The 18,236-nt window shown below is 35.3% G+C and overlaps 1 non-coding gene across 1 annotated transcript; it reads left to right on the plus strand.

The window, feature by feature from the left end:
• The first annotated feature begins 10,244 nt into the window (after window positions 1–10,244).
• Trnav-aac (transfer RNA valine (anticodon AAC)) lies at window positions 10,245–10,317 on the plus strand. Its single transcript has one exon. It is a non-coding gene; the product is annotated as a tRNA-Val (tRNA).
• Window positions 10,318–18,236: the final 7,919 nt, after the last annotated feature.

The following is an 18,236-nucleotide window of genomic DNA, read 5'->3' on the forward strand; positions in this document are numbered from 1 at the left end:
TTTATTCACACGAAGAGCCACACGGCCAATTCCTTTTTTATTGGAACTGTTACGTCTTGGGATAGACGAAAATACTCATGACAGCAACTTTATCCTGTAGGTTGCCCCAGACAGTAGCCCCAGAGACAGTAGCCCAGAAATGCCCGTTGGGTCCGGGCCTACAAGATTTACACGAAGAGCCACACAGCCAATTTCCTTTTATTGGAACTTTTATGACTTGAAATATACGAATGTATTTACGACAGCAACTTTAGCACGTTTCCCCAGTCAGTAGCCTAGCCACTTTCCGGCTATTGCACGAATAATAGGATAAGCTTTTAAACTAAACAAATTAGAATAAATTTCTGATTTATTTAGTCGACTTTAGTCAAGTTTTCGTTTAAATAAAACTGAGAACGTAATAAACGGTCTTTAAAAATAGCCCCTTTATTTACAGTAAACCCAATTAATACAGTGTGGAACAAAACAATACTTGGTACATTGATGTATATATATCAAATGTTAACAACTATTTTCCTACCAATATTTCAGTTAGGCCTATGCAAAGAATGTGGTTTACAGTGATAATATTAAGTTTGATTTCAATCTAATTTAAGTTGTTTCAAAACTAAATTTTCGTAACATTAACTAAAAAACAACAAGTTTGGTTTCACAATCTATTTAAAAGGTGTGTAAGCTGTTTCAACTAAATTTCGTAACATCAACTCAAAATATAACAAGAAGCATTAACTAACAATAATAATTATAACCTTGATCCATCAGTAAGTTTTAAATGTAGTAATATCAAATGAAAAATATAAAACTATGATACTAAAAGTATTAACTAACAATTAATTCTAACATCGGATTCCTTATAAAACAAGTTTGTCAGTAGTGTTCAGTATCAGTAGAGAGGGCGCTGCACTGTGGCGACCAGAATTCTGGAAAATTTGTCTATAGTATAAGATTGTTCTTTTTCTCACTTTATGCACCCATTATATATATATACTTTTCTGTCTGTACGTTTTTACTCGGGGTACCCGAGTCTAGTACTTACTCATTTTCTCCTCCACCATCTGGACACTATTGAGTAAAAAGTGCGATTTTTAAAGTACTACTCCTCCCTTATTAGTTGTAGTATTGAGCTGGGATTTGGCATGAACATACTACAGGGACATGTCCTCAAAGCTATAGAGCCGGATTTTTAATTTTTTGTTAATTAATTTGTTTAATTAAGAATCCACAATGTGTGACACACACCACAGCATTATGTAGTTATATGGTTATATCCGGCTTCTTGGCGTAGTGGTTATCACGTTTGCTCAATACGCAGAAGGTACCTGGTTCGAGCCCGGGCTAAACCTTTTTTTTAAACTTTATGGTGAAAAGTACTGTATACGCAATATGATAATTATACACAGTATATCTTATTATTATTTTTTTAAATACTTATTTTGTGTAATCGGTAATTATCACTTTTACACATGTTTATTTTGCTTTGTGCTTATTGTGATATAAAGATATACTTTTATATTTAAGAAATTGACCTTTGTATCGGAATTAAATAGGTTCACAAACTTGACCCAGAAAGTCCAAAGGAGAGTTTGTCCAGATGTTTTAATGACCATTTAGTTTATAATAGAGTCCCTAAAGAAAACACTTAGCTTAATTTTGTGACCTTTCCCATCGTTAAACCAGGAGTGATGGACACTATTTAAGTACAGATTTGACAGTGTCATCCATCACAGAAATACCTTATGATACCGTTAATCACTCCCACTTAAACACCCCTGGATCAACTTAGGACCAATCGTTACCCTCACAGATGATGTAATGACATTATGCAAATGAACTGAGCCAATATACTCCCAAGTTTCAGAAGGGCCCAGACACACCATACAGCCACTTCTCCAGAAGCAGACTAACACACTTCACACCTCACCGACAGCATCATTGATTGTCCGTTCCTTATGTATACTTATAGTTGTATATTGTACTGAAGTATTATACTGAATAAATAATATATGTGTTACGACAGTCAAGCGAGTTAGAGTCTTTCATTAGTACCTCAACAACGCAACATTATAAACACTATATTACATGGTGGAAGACCCGAATTTCATAAGGAACGGAGTGAGAAAACAAGAAATAAACACTTAACAAGACACGAAGACGAAGACGAAGACAAAAATAACCATATTTGTTTGAAAGGAGAGAAATTTACTTTGACTCAAAAGACAAGCTGAAATTATATTTGAATGAGATCGAGACAAGCAGAAATTTGATCAAATTATTACCATTGGATGAAGACAAAAAAGATAATCGAGGAAGACACAAAAGACAAGCTGAAATTATATTTGAATGAAATCGAGACAAGCAGAAATTTTATGAAATTATAACCATTGGATAAAGACAAAGAAGATAATCGAGGAAGACCCAAGAAGAATCAAAACAGAAGCAAGCGGACAAGAACTGTTTCGTTTAGAGACTTTCAACTTCACGCCGTTTTTTTTCGATCGTTTTTTTTAACATTTACCTTTTTTGAACATTGATGAACACCTATCGCATTTTTTTTAATTCGTTGTTTGAAAATTTGAACATTGATGAGCACCTTTAACATTTCTTTAATTCGTTGTTTGAACATTTAGACATTTTTTGAACACTTTTTGCATTCCTTTAATTCATTTTTAATTGGATCCGAAGCATTTGGGGTAAGTCAAAACCATTTTGATTTTGATTTGTAACCTTGATTGAAAAAGTGAGAGTTTACATATATATACACTAAATTGTTTTGATATTTTGATTAATTAATATTATAAAGTATGGTCGACGTTGTTGATAACGAAGTAATTTTAAATGAGCCCGTCAATCCTCACCCCGTGCCCCACCTAAGACAAACCGATTTCCTTCCCAAAAGATATGACGGTTCCATAACCGATCACGACCAATGTAGTGCACATTACTTATCGTTTACCGACTACCTTGAGGCCCACACGTTAGAAAACCCTTTAAACAATGCCCAATTAATTAATGTAATAAGTATTTTTAAACGTAGGCTTCAGGGCCAAGCTAGACTCTGGATTGAGGGAAAGCAGTTCGATTCACTAGAATCCTTAAAAACCCAATTCATCAACAGGTTTAGTAAAAACAAATCAATCTATGCGCACATAAGAGAATACGATTCAATTACATACACCACTGGCGACAACGCCGAAAAGCACTTAACCAAAATCAAACAAGCCGCAGACAGAATTGGATACGCTGACCAGCAGATAAAGAATAAATTTATTTCGACCCTTCCACCAAAATGTAGAGCAGCTGTAGCCATGTCCACCCCAATCGATGCCACTATTGAAAATATTGTAAATAGCACACAAAATTACCTTGACCTTTCCGTAGATGATGCCACACGGGAAGTTTCATTCAATATCAATAAGGAAACAGATAGGCCTAATAGTCTCGAATCGCTCCAACATGAGATAAATTCTCTCAAGTTAGACATGGCCACAACAAAACGATCCCTTAATGATGATACTCGACGCTCACGTTCCCCCACCCGAAATTATATCCCAAGACGAAACCGAAGCCCAAGCCCATACAAACCCCGATTCCAGACCCCACCGACCCCAAGATATAGACAACCTCCCCCAACCTGTTATTACTGCGGGAAACCAGGCCACATAGCAAGGCACTGCCGACAACAAAACCGTTCTTACGGAAACTATCCCCCGCCATACCCATACCAACAGTCAAACAATTACTACCCTAGCCACCAGCAGGATTTTTAAAAAGGGGACTAGATGCCGCCTATAATCTGGCCCCCCATACTAAATACGACAATTTTAAGGCAAAATACTTAGGGAATTCAGATAATATTGATTTGTTACTTAACGACAGAAATTACGTTAAAGGAAATTTACCAGATGGTAGAAATGTTTTAACTTTATTTGACAGTGGTTCAACTAGAACTATAATCTCACAATCGTACGTTAATTCCTCACTTTATTTATCGCGTTTAAAGCCAGTTAAAGTGAACACAACCAAATTTCGATTAGGTAACGGTGACTTCTTATATGCCAACCACTTAGTGCAATTCGAATTATTTATCCAAGGACACAAATTTAAAATTTCAGCATTAATCGTTAAAAATTTGACAGGTATTGACCTGATACTTGGAACCGAAACATTGTCTGAACTCGACGGTACTTTAAATTTTAAGGAAAACACATTTCGCATTAGACCAAAGATTTTTAGCTTTCGTCCAGTACACAAGATTTTTCTTAAACCCGGTGATACTAAAACAGTTAAATTAAAAGGAAGGGTTCCCGCCTTTATACGCAATTCAGATGTTGTTCTACATGCAACCACCCATATTTCAAAACTTTGTCCATCAGATATGTTAGTAAAATTACACAGAGGAGAAACCAACATTGATATCACTAACAACACAAACAGAAACGTATCTCTAAATACACATCAACCTATCGCGAGCCTTCATTTAACCAACCTTGTAACAGTTACTAACGACCTACCAATTGATAGAATAAAGTTGACCAATGACAACGCAAACAAGTCCCCACATTTAGAACGTACAGACCCATTGCTATCTTTAACCGAGGAAGAAATAATTAGAAAACAAGTTGATTTAACAGACAGCGTTTTAACACATAGAGAAAAAGAAGATTTGTATAAAACCTTACAACAAAACAGAAACGCATTTTCACTTTATGGTGAACTATCTAGCTGCCCAAACTTCAAAGCTGACATACACCTCTCTAACGATGAACCATTTTTTATTCGCCCATACTTCGCGACAGACAAAGACAAACATGTTATTGAGGCCGAATTGAACAAATTAGTCAAACTAGGAATCTTAGCAGTAGGACACCAATCGTATACTTCCCCTGTCCTTCTTGTTTCAAAGAAAAATTCAAAAGATAAAAGAGTTGTCACAGACTTTCGCTATCTAAATTCCAGGATAAAACGTATTAATCACCCATTTCCATTATTGGCCGAAACTTTGAAAACAATAGGTAACGCTAATGCACAGATTCTTAGCGTAATTGATTTGAAATCAGCGTTCCACTGTGTACCATTAGCCGAACATGCCCAACAATACACAGGTATAGCTTCATATCATGGTGGAAAGCATTATTATTATAAGAGATTAGCACAAGGATTAAACGTTTCACCAGGTATATTTCAAGCAAAGATTGACGAAATTTTAAATGAAATCCCAAATTCTAGAGAATTCTGTATCGCCCATCATGATGATATTATTTTATTTAGCCAAGACAATTTTGCTCATAAGCAGCACCTTGTTTCCGTTTTACAAGCCCTACAATTAAATGGTTTTAGAATTTGTCCAAAGAAATGTAAGTTATTCAAGAATAAAGTGCAATATATGGGACACACCATCCTGATTAATTCTTCAGGACACGCATGTATCACACCATTAGGCGACAGGTGTGCAGCTATCCGAAATTTGCCAGTCCCACGAACCCATAAAGAAACTAAACGATTTATTGGTGCAGTAAATTATGTATCCCATTTTTTCCCTCAAATACAATCAATTTTACGTCCGTTACACACACTTGCAAGCAAACGCCGAAAATTTTGTTGGTCTACTGAACACCAGAAAGCATTTGACGAAATTAAACAATTAATGGTTAAACCACCAACTCTTCAAATGCCTAGAAAAGAAGGTAGATTTACGCTATATAGCGACACTTCAAGAACCGCAACAGGTTCATATTTAACACAAACAGTAAACGGTAAAGAACACATAATAGGTTATTATTCCAAAATCTTACCACAAGCCTGTCAACGATATAGCGTCACAGAATTAGAGTTATTTGGACTTTACATTAACGTTTCAGCATTTCGACACTTACTAAAGGGTTGCGAATTTGATGCATTCGTAGACCACTCAGCAATTGTACAAATTTGGAATTCAAAAGATCAGCCATGTACACCTCGTCTACAGAAACTAATATTACGATTGTCCGGATACATTTTCCAAATTGGTTATAAGAAAGGAACTGAATTAGTTTTAGCAGATTTTCTCTCCCGAGCCCCTCGTGATGACGATTCCGAAATTGATCAAGTTGTACCCATTGCATTTAATATTACAGAGACTGAATCTCTTAACCCGATTACAAACACATCTACTAGCAGACCAGTAACAAGGTCATACGCCAAGAAAATGGGAATAAATATACCTGACCTACATAAACCCAAACCAGTACAAACGCCCGTCATTAATCAAAACCCAGTGACAACAAACACGCGACCTACACCTCAACCTACCGCTACACCACAAATAATCACGAGACAACAAACAAACGCACATCGATCACCGCCCATCATAACGCCACCTATCGTAACACCACCCCCAATACGTAATGTAAACATTCGACAACCTCCAGAGGAACGACTAGTAGACAAAAGTAAGCAAAACAAAGATACTACACATCGAAACGTACCAGTTGAATTGTATACATCGCCCAAACCACTAGTACCAAAAATAACTGAATTTAAGTCAGCACACATCCCAAAACAACAAGACTTAGATAGATTAATGGATGTTATTCAAAGAAAGATAATTAGAGATTATAACCTCCCAGTAGATGTTAAACAATTACGTGTTGAACAAGAAACTTCACCATTTTTTAAGCCAGTTTACGATTATTTAGTTCATGATATCCTTCCAGCTGATAAGAAAGCAGCTCGTGCAGTTCAGAATAAGTCAGAGCAGTACATATTGTGCAACGGTTTACTATTCCGTTTATTTTTCCAAGATAAAGGTGGAGAATTTGTATTGCAATTAGCTGTTCCTGAAAACTTAGCAGAGACTGTTATTTCTCAGTATCACGACAATTTGTTAAGTAGCCACCAAGGTACGATGCGTACTTACCTTACTATTAGGAAATTATTTTACATGCCTCTTATGTTCGAGAAAGTCAACAATTATACCCAAGCGTGTCTTAGATGTCAACAATTTCGTCCCAAAACCGATAAATTACGTCCTTTACACGATCGAGTACCAGCAACTTACCGTCCCTTTCATACACTCAGTCTAGATTTTAAGAGTATGCCAACTTCACCTTCAGGTTTTAAACATATTATGGTAGTATGTGATGAGATAACTAGATTTTTGATTTGTGTACCTTTGAAATCCATTGATGCCGAAACAATTTGTGAAGCACTAATTCAAAAGGTCATCAGTATTTTTGGACCCCCATCTCGTCTTATTTCAGATGCAGCAACCTCCCTTACAGGAAAATTATTAACACTATTATGTAACACCCTTAATATTGATAGGAAAATCATCAGCGTCCACAATCACGGTAGTTTACAAGTTGAACGTCATATCCGCACCGTATCGGACCTGTTAAAAGTCAACCTTAACCAATTCGGAACAGATTGGGTTAGATTTGTATCAACAACATGTTATGCTTATAACTCGTTTTCATCCCCACATCTAGGAAACCACTCCCCTTACGAATTAGTTTTTGGCCGCCAACCTCCAAGTTTGACCTCATTAGCATTTAACCCTATTTCAGGATTGTCTCATTCCTATGAAGAATACTTTGAACATCTCAAGAAGAAATTTCAAAACATTTCACAGACAATGCTACAATTACAGCGAACACAACAAAACGTCCAAAACTCAAAGATTTCCCAACGCTTAGAAAAAAGTCCAATTTACTCAGTAGGACAACTCGTATATTTATACAAGCCAACATCATCATCACTAACAGCAAATTCAAAGAAAATCGCCGCAGAATGGGTCGGACCATTAGTGATTCATGAAGTACTAGACAGAACACACTACATCCTAGCGACGATTAAAGGAGAAATACTTCGCGACGTATTCAATTATAACAGACTGAAACCCTGTTTTATGAGAACACCCAAAGAACGCAAAAATTTTACACATCTCCAAAAACTGAAACAATTGTTGAATGAACCCACCGATGATAATAACGAGAAAATCCAAAACACCATTAATGTAGTAAATGACGAAATCAATGTTGAATTTGTAGACGAACATGATAGGACACCCACCCAATTGCAATCAGATACCCTTACACATCCAACTAAAGTAGCACCCCTTAACTTGCAACCTTACATTGACTGTGTAGAGAATAACATGGGATTAGCAGCCCCATTCCAAATGAAAGAAGAACAAATAAAGGAACAAACTAATTTAATTATGACAGCACCTAATGATTCAAATATGACATTAAACCGAGGTAGATTTAAAGCAGGACATTTCCAAGTTTTAGTTTCGTATTCTAAACCGACTTCAGCCAAACGCAACACCAATAAAACAAAACACGAATCTAATGATCGCAAATTTTGGTGGAATATTGACAGATATAACGATACAGATAAATTGATTAAAGAGATCATTAATGATAAACAGATACCGATAAGTGGATCGCCAAAACGATTCATAAAACGTTTGTATAATGCAACAAATTACTGATTTAAATTTTTTTTGCAAGATTATTTTTAAATTACGACATTTGCTAAATTATTGATAGCATAGTCTACGTATTTGATGAGATTTGTTTAGTAATGATGTGATTTCAGTTAAAAGAGAATTGAAATTATGATTAAGTATTGATTTTGTAACGAGTTTGATAATGATTAATTTTGAATTTTGATGATCGATATATTGAGATATTGAAAAGAACGACAATCATTTTGTAACAAATATTTTGTTGAACCTTTGAGTCGTTAATCTCAAGCATTAATTAACTGATATACAATAACAGGAGATTTTCTTAGTACTTTTAATTGTAATCTTTTTTAACATTGAGTACAAAAGTCGAATTTGCCGACCGATTGAAATCGTAATTACCTGTAAATATAAATGCTTAAATCGATAAAGTTGTGACGATAACGATATATTGTGGATAAGTTTGTGTCAACGGGACACACACATTTGTTTCTTTAAAGTTTTAAGTGATTAAGTTTGATATTTGATTTTAGGCTAATCAGCCACAGTTTCTTGAATTTTATGTTTTGATTTGATTGATTTATGTTTGAAGACCATTAGAACGCGATGAGTGTATGTTCAATGTAACATACTATTTTTAAGTTTTGTAATTTTATTTTCAACTGATTTATGTTTGATTTACGAGAAATTTATAACAAATTCATTTTTAATTTTAATTTTTTTAAGAGAGAGAAGAGAGAGAGTGAAAGTGATAAGGTTACACTTCAGAGTCAATGGTTTTGGCTAACTCAATTTTTGCATATATGTATAATGTTTTTTTTTCTTTTATATAACTTTAATTTTGCATGCCACTATTATAACCATTTTTATATGTTAAATAGATTAAAAAAAAAAAAGGGAAACAGAGGGATGTGATATAAAGATATACTTTTATATTTAAGAAATTGACCTTTGTATCGGAATTAAATAGGTTCACAAACTTGACCCAGAAAGTCCAAAGGAGAGTTTGTCCAGATGTTTTAATGACCATTTAGTTTATAATAGAGTCCCTAAAGAAAACACTTAGCTTAATTTTGTGACCTTTCCCATCGTTAAACCAGGAGTGATGGACACTATTTAAGTACAGATTTGACAGTGTCATCCATCACAGAAATACCTTATGATACCGTTAATCACTCCCACTTAAACACCCCTGGATCAACTTAGGACCAATCGTTACCCTCACAGATGATGTAATGACATTATGCAAATGAACTGAGCCAATATACTCCCAAGTTTCAGAAGGGCCCAGACACACCATACAGCCACTTCTCCAGAAGCAGACTAACACACTTCACACCTCACCGACAGCATCATTGATTGTCCGTTCCTTATGTATACTTATAGTTGTATATTGTACTGAAGTATTATACTGAATAAATAATATATGTGTTACGACAGTCAAGCGAGTTAGAGTCTTTCATTAGTACCTCAACAACGCAACATTATAAACACTATATTACATTATTACCATTTATTTGTAATTTAAATGGATTAAAAAACTTTCTGTAACCCACAATTTCAAAGTAAGAGGTTTCGTAGTGTAGTGGTTGTCAAGTCTGCTTAACACGCAGAAGGTCCCGGTTCGAGCCCTGGCGAAACCTATTTTTCTTTAACTTTCTAACTGTATACGTCTGTATACAGCTTCTTTCGCTGTACCCCGAGTATTGCACATTCGTGCTTGTTTGTTAATTAATTTGTTTAATTAAGAAGCCACAATGTGTGACACACACCACAGCGTTATGTAGTTATATGCGGCTTCTTGGCGTAGTGGTTATCACGTCTGCTTAACACGCAGAAGGTCCCCGGTTCGAGCCCGGGCGAAACCTTTTTTTTCAACTTTATGGTAAAAAGTACTGATAAGGTAATATGATATACAGTATATCTTATTTTTATTATTTTTAAAAATATTTATTTTGTGTAATCGGTAATTATCACTTTTACACATGTTTATCTTGCTTTGTGCTTATTACATAATAATTTATTTGTAATTTAAATGGATTAAAAAACTTTGTGTAACCCACATTTTTGGTGTAACAGGTTTCGTAGTGTAGTGGTTGTCAAGTCTGCTTAACTCGCAGAAGGTCCCGGTTCGAGCCCTGGCGAAACCTATTTTTCTTTAACTTTATGGTGAAATATACTGTATACGTAAAATGATATAGAGTATATATCGTTTTATTAGTCGGGGTACCTGAGTCTAGGACTCTCTCATCTTTTCCTCTTCTTCTTCCATCCGGACACTATTGAGCAAAAAGTGCAATTTATAAAGTACTACTCCTCCCTTATTCGTTGTAGTATTGAGCTCGGATTTAGCATGAATATACTACAGGGACATGTCCTCAAAGCTATAGAGAGCCGGATTTTTTAATTTCATACCGGATGCAGCCATATGACGTCTCGAAGATGGTATCGTATAGTAGCCGTATTTGGTAGCGCGGTTTTTGATGTGTATGTGACGTTACATCCGCTCTTATGACGTCATTACAGCTTCTTTCGCTGTACCCCGAGTATTGCACATTCGTGCTTGTTCTAGATGTTTTTAGGAACTTATATATGCGTCTGTCTTTTTCTGAGTTGTTTGTACACGCCGATTTCTGTATCAAATATGTCTAGGCCAGGGAGTTATTACTAATAACAACTCCCTGTCTAGGCCTAGGCCTGTATCAATTGCAATATCCTACGCCAGGAATGAACTATTGCGGCTCAGGCGTCACGATAGCCCGAAACCTGAAGGCTATTGTCAGTTTCCACGGGAAGTCAAGTTGAGGAAAAAGGGTAAAGGTGGAGGGTATTCGAAAGCGCCTTAGAAAACGTAAGTCTAAACCTCCACTTCCATCGATGATTTTAGGAAATGTGAGATCTCTGTCAAATAAAATTGACGAACTCCAAGCATGTTCTAAACACATGTTTGAATCATACTCTATGGTTTGAATACAGAGAAGCTTCAGTGATGTGTTTCACAGAGACATGGCTTAATAATAATATTATTGACAGCGAATTAGTACTAAGTAATTTTGAATTAGCTAGAGCGGATATAACTGTAGAGTCGGGGAAAAAACGAGGAGGAGGAGTATGTTTTTATATAAATAAAGCATGGTGTAGTAACTGGAGGATATACGCCGGATATAGAATTACTAACCATAAGTGCAAGACCCTTCTATCTACCACGAGAATTTTCTCAAATTTTTTTTACAGTGTGCTACATACACCCAAATGCAAATATTGATAATGCGAGTGAGACTATTTCCAGTACTGTTCACCGGTATGAAACAATGGCACCGGACGCTCCACAAATAATTCTAGGAGACTTCAACAAATGCACTTTGAAGGATGTGCTACCTACTTATGAACAAGCAATCTCTGTAGAAACAAGAGGCAGTGCTACGCTGGACTTATGCTACTGCAATGTGAAAAAAGCATACACAAGCAAAATCTGTTCAAAACTTGGAAATTCTGATCATAACAATATACATATTATGCCAAAATACAAGACAAAATTAAAACAGTCAAAACCAGTAGTTATACAACAGCAGTTGTGGAGTACAGAGGTGGTTGAAAAGTTGCGTGGCTGTCTAGCATGTACTGATTGGGATATTATGCTCGATGACGATGATACTCTTGATGTAAGGGTATCTACAATCTCGGCATACATATCCTTTTGTGTTGATATGGTTATACCTAAAGTAACAAAAAAGATGTATGCAAATGAAAAACCATGGATCTCTAACCAACTAAGAAAACTGTAGAAAAGATAAGCATATAGCGCATTGAGGAAAAGATACTCCTAAAGTCAAGGAAATTCAAAAGGAAATAAACAAGTGTATAAAAAATAGCAAACTGAAATACAAAAAAACACTAGAAAATAAATTTAAAGACAAAAATCCTAAAGCAGCATGGAAAGCAATTAAAACACTAACCGGCTACAAAGAAACCATATTGCGTGTACATGGAAGTGAGAACTTCGCTAATGACTTAAACAACTTTTTCTGTCGTTTTGAATCCGAGATATTAGTTACCAAAAATGAAAATGAAGACACAGAAATCCGCGAAAATGAGACTTCATTAGTAAACAATGCAGTCATAAATGTAGTTGATGTGCGTAATGTATTCGCCAAAGTAAAGCCTGGTAAAAGTACTGGCCCTGATGGAATTGGAAATCGTGTTATTAAATACTGCAACCAAGAGTTGGCACCGATATATACCAAACTTTTTAATGAGAGTTTAGCAAGTGGTACAGTGCCCAATCAATGGAAAACGGCCTGTATCTCACCTATTCCTAAGATAAAAAATCCCAAGGAACTTAATGACTATAGGCCAATAGCTATCACATCCAATGTTGGTAAGTGCCTAGAAAAGATTGTACTTAGGCAGTTGCTTGATCAGACGAAATTTTTTCTTGATCCTCTCCAATTTGCCTATCAGAGTAATAGAAGTGTTGAAGATGCTGTGCTCTTCCACTTACATAATATTTACCAACATTTAGATGTGCCTAAATCATATGTAAGATGTTTGTATATAGATTTTTCTAGTGCTTTTAATACCGTTGAACCTGGTTCATTAGTACGCAAACTTAAAGAAATGAACGTAAACGACACATTGACTTCATGGATATATAATTTCTTAACAAAAAGGTTCCAGTATGTTAAACTAAACGGTATTTTATCTGATAAAAGAACTGTTAGCATTGGCACGCCACAAGGGTCTGTTATCTCCCCAATGTTGTTTTCACTGTTCACCAGCAGTTTCAGAGCCAATTCAAATGAATGTTGTATAGTAAAATATGCAGATGACACAGTCATCACTGGATACATTACTGGCAATGATAAAACAAGCTATAGACAACTAGGATGTGATTTTTATCACTGGTGCTGCAATAACAACCTGAAACTAAACATAAAGAAAACAAAAGAAATTCAAATTGATTTTAGGAAAATTAAAGAACCCTTAGAACCTCTGATTATAAATGAAAATGAGATTGAAGTAGTAAATGAGTACAAATATCTGGGTTGTATAATTGACAATAAGCTAAATTGGATAAATAATGTAAATAAAGCCACATGCAAAGCCAACCAAAGGATGTTTATTTTAAGAAAAATGAAGTACCTACAAATTGACAAAACTATACTTAAATTGTTTTCTAACTCTGTAATTCTCAGTGTAATACTTTTTTGTAATGTTTGTTTTTATGGTAATACAATGCAAAAAGATAAAATTAAACTTAATCGAATAGGAAATAGAGCAATTAGACTAGTAGGAGAGCACTTACCTGATGTTGAATCCTTGTATAAAGAAAATGTGTTAAAAAAATTAAAAAGTATCATTGATGATGAAACAGTCACATCCTCTTCACAAACAATTTGCTCTCATGAATTCTGGCATAAGACTACGTGCACTTAATACCAAAACAAAACGGTTTAGGTGCTCGTTTGTACCTAATGCTATACACTTATATAACTCCAGAGTACAAAGGTAAAATGTAACCGCTTTTGTTTATTTTTATAGTTTTAATGCTTTTATATAAACTTTAAGTCATCGTTAGTGCAATATAATAATAAATCATATAATATAATTAAATAATAATAATTTTTATCTAATTTTAACAATTTTTAGCCTCTTAACTTTTTGTGTGTGTTTTTGTAAATTGTATTTTATATTTTTGTATTTTGCCAGTTTTCAAATCACATTTCTGTTTTTTAAATGGACAATAAAGTATATATGACTATGACTATGACAGTAGCGTACTCTATTTAATTGATTAATTCTCCTTATTCACTAAAAAACATATTGATGTTCATTTTACATAGATGTGAAATCTTTCTGTTATAATATAATATTATTTAGAAGTTTCCATGTGATTGTATTACTTAATTATTGAAAGGTAAACTAACAACATAAGCTACAGTGTCAATAAATCCGATTAAGCGAAAACACTGTATGTTTTAATTATCACTGATCATCATCATCCTCATATTCACTCTCACTGTCACCACTCCATGGTTGGCTATCATAGTCAATGTCGTCTATTTCACTATCTTTAGAAATATCTGTATCGGAATCATACAAGACTGCATCCTTTGCTTCATCACTCACAACGTTTCTTGATTCGCATTCTGCTTCTTTCAACTCTTCTGGCAGAGATGTTCCTTCAAACCAACGAGGTACATAATGACCATCTTCATCGTCAAGCCATCCAAAATTCAGCGGATGCAGATGTTTTGTTGGTTCTGGAGTGTTTGCTCGCCTCATACCATAGATATATAGTTTGCCCGTAAAATATGTTGATGAAGTGTTTTGCTGCATGGCGGTAACGATGAACAGTTTATTTTCTTCACCTGAACACCTTTCCTACCTTTTGTCATCTTAATGAATGACTGATACCTTGCCTCATTTATGTCATTTAACGACTTGAACCCGTAAATCTGGCATATGTATGTAGTGATCGCCGATTTATCAATACCTTCATCACTACCGAGTGATATTAACGCAGCAATATGTTTTGAATTTTTCTCCAAATGCGTAAATGGCATTGACTTTCCCTTTCGGTAGAAAGCCGAGTTAAAATCACATCCGGTAAGGGCGTGGAAACCAACGAGTGCTTCGCTTAAACCACGTTGTTTCTTTTCAAGTTGTCGTGAAATACTTGTAACGTTGATTAGCCTTCTACTGTTAGCTGAACCGTAATCCATTACAATATTCGACGTTTCTGGCATTCTAGGAGGACGTTTTAAAATGTCGTAAAATGGCAGCTAGACGGTATGGACCGGGGCAAGTGGTCTTTTTCTAAAATGACTGGACCCTACTCGCCCCAACCCATGTATCGTCATCCCGGTCCATGCCGTTTATAACGTAACTAGCAATTATACCCGCCCCAGGGCGGGTTTCAAAATGAGTTTAAAGCCTTCTCAGTACATAACATCCGACGTCAGTATCTCCGTATACGCACCAACCTCCACTCCTTAATAACACCCCACACTCTTTACAGTGAAGGACAAATTCAATTAAACTTTAGCTTCAAATTGAGTGGGCATACATAGCTATGATAGGCCTATGGCTTAAGTACGTTGTAAACTGTGTAAATGAGTAGGTGTCATATTGGCTGATAATTAAAATATATAATGTTGATACTGCGGTCCCCCGGCCTTCTTTCTCCTCTCACCAGTACAAATTATGTTAGCCATCACTTCCAACCCATAATCCCTCAGTGGCAGTTTTCAAATGTAGTTTTAAACATTCCCAGTTTCGGTCATGTATCTAATTTAGATACTGCGGGCCCCCAGCCTTCTTTCTCCTCTCACCACCAGCCACAATCAACAAACCTTAACTCCTCTCCTAGACAGTTCAAATATAGTAACTTTTCCTAGTACAATTCCAAGCATATAGGCTACTTCATTACGCCAGTATTTTCGCTCTTCCTCCTCCCCCTACAAACACACCCCAGATACACTGGGTGATGTGTTGAAGACGGTTCCAGTACAAATTATGTTATTATCACTCCCAACCCATAATCCCTCAGTGGCAGTTTTCAAATGTAGTTTAAAACATTCCAAATACAGTTTCGGTCATGGTGATAGGCCAACATCCCCACCCCAAACTCCCATCTGCTTCCCAGGGATGATTAAATACTTTAACATTTTCCAACCACAATTCTGGTGTAAGCAAAATCACCTGAACCCAAACCCTATCTACCAACCCCACTCTCCCACAATTGACGTTTTTTCTTGGAGGATTGGTGATGTAGTTGAACACAGTAACAGTAAACAACATGTGTATGTTCACACAGGTATGGATGTCTGTAATGAGACAATCCAAGAGACCGATACATAGCTGGATATGGTTAAAGTACTTAGCTAAATGTGTAATTGAATAGGTGTCATATTGGTTAATGAATGAAATATGTATATCTATATCTATATTTCCCCAAACGCCTTGCTGAGGATAATTCAAATACTTTGTAGTATATATTTTACAATTCGATAGCCTACAACCCCGAGCCCTAGCAAAAATGTGACATCACAAACCACCGCACCACCCACCCACCCCTCCCACAAAACCCCAAGAGTCGGGGGAATTTTTTTTAATGTAGTTTAAAACCTTCCGGGTACAATTGCCATCATTTTGATACCCCATACGTATGGTTACGTGCAGAAACAGAAATTTGTATAACGAACAAACATCGAAAGTGGGGGTTTTGACCTCATTTTGGTCCCTAACATGGATCCTAGGTGGCGGATGATGTTGAAATATAGCTTCCGGTACAATTGCGGTCATTTTGATACCACATATATAAGATTACGTGCAGTAACAAAAATTTGTATAACGAACAAACAAACAAACAAACAAACAGACAGACAGAAAAACTCTCTCACTTATATTAGAGATTATAGCCCTATATATCATCCGGTTATATTGCATTTTTGATAAAAACGTTAAATTGTAGTAAGGTTTTAAAATGGCGTGAAATGCCAGCTAGACGGCATGGACGGGTCAAGTGGTATTTTTCTGAAACTACTGGACCCTACTAGCCTCAACCCATGTATCGTCCTCCCGGTTTATGCCGTTTATAACGTAATTATAGCCCTATAAATCATTCGGTTATATTGCATTTTTTATTTTTTTAAATTAAATTGTAGTAACGTTTTAAAATAGCGTAAAATGGCTGCTAGACGGTATGGACCGAGGCAAGTTCTATTTTTCTGAAATGACTGGACCCTACTCGCCCCAACCCATGTATCGTCATCCCGGTCCATGCCGTTTATAACGTAATTATAGCCCCATATATCATAATAACAACTCCCTGGTATCTCCACATCTTTGATGACCGGAATATCCACACTTCACATTCATCAGCTTTGTATCTATTTATATGCAAATATCAAATCCACAACCACAACAGAGCACAGCTATACTATAAGATTCAATAACAATCAGACAACTAAATAAAATGAATTTGTACATTTAATACCATGCCATTTATAAGGCGAAATTTCTCCTGTAAAACTTGTAAATAAACTAAACAGAAACAGAGCGAAATAAAGACTAGATTTTAACAAGCTTATGAGATTTTACTAATAATATTGATTTTTCTGCATATCAATATCTATAGGTTAAAAAATGGACGATATCTTATTGCTGATGTTATCTTGAAAATAGTCATACATAACATCATGAATAATTGCATACAAAGCAAGTATTACGCGGTATATTACAAATATCGAACTTACCGGTCGAACATAGAATAGAATAGAGCTCTTCTATGGAAAACATCCATTGATATAAAATATAACCAAACATGGTATATTACAATAAAACTAATGCATTTTTTTCACTTCATCAAAGTTAGATGTAATTAAATTCAATCGTATGCATTATCAATTAATGTTTTCAACTTAGTTATTAATTGTGTAAGTATTTTATCTGTTCATTCATTCATTCATTCCTTTATTCGGTCAAGATCAACATACAATACATGTTTACATAACAATGTTACAATACAGAAAGGTAAAACATGAGACTCACAATTAAAATGAAAGAAAAAAGTACAATGTAAATTATAAATTAGTTTTTTAGATAATTAATTTTTTTTCTATCCAGTTGTTGGTCAAAGTGAATAACTAAGAAAATAAAATTGGAATTAATAATAGGCAATATAATGAATTCAATGTGTGATTGTTTGCGGCGGAAACTAAAGCCTCAATCAAGACGAGTTACTTGTTTGGGGGGAAATTCCATCTATTGTTTAGAAGATCAA

Source organism: Antedon mediterranea, chromosome 5, assembly GCF_964355755.1.
Source record: "Antedon mediterranea chromosome 5, ecAntMedi1.1, whole genome shotgun sequence".
Lineage (NCBI taxonomy): Eukaryota > Metazoa > Echinodermata > Crinoidea > Comatulida > Antedonidae > Antedon > Antedon mediterranea.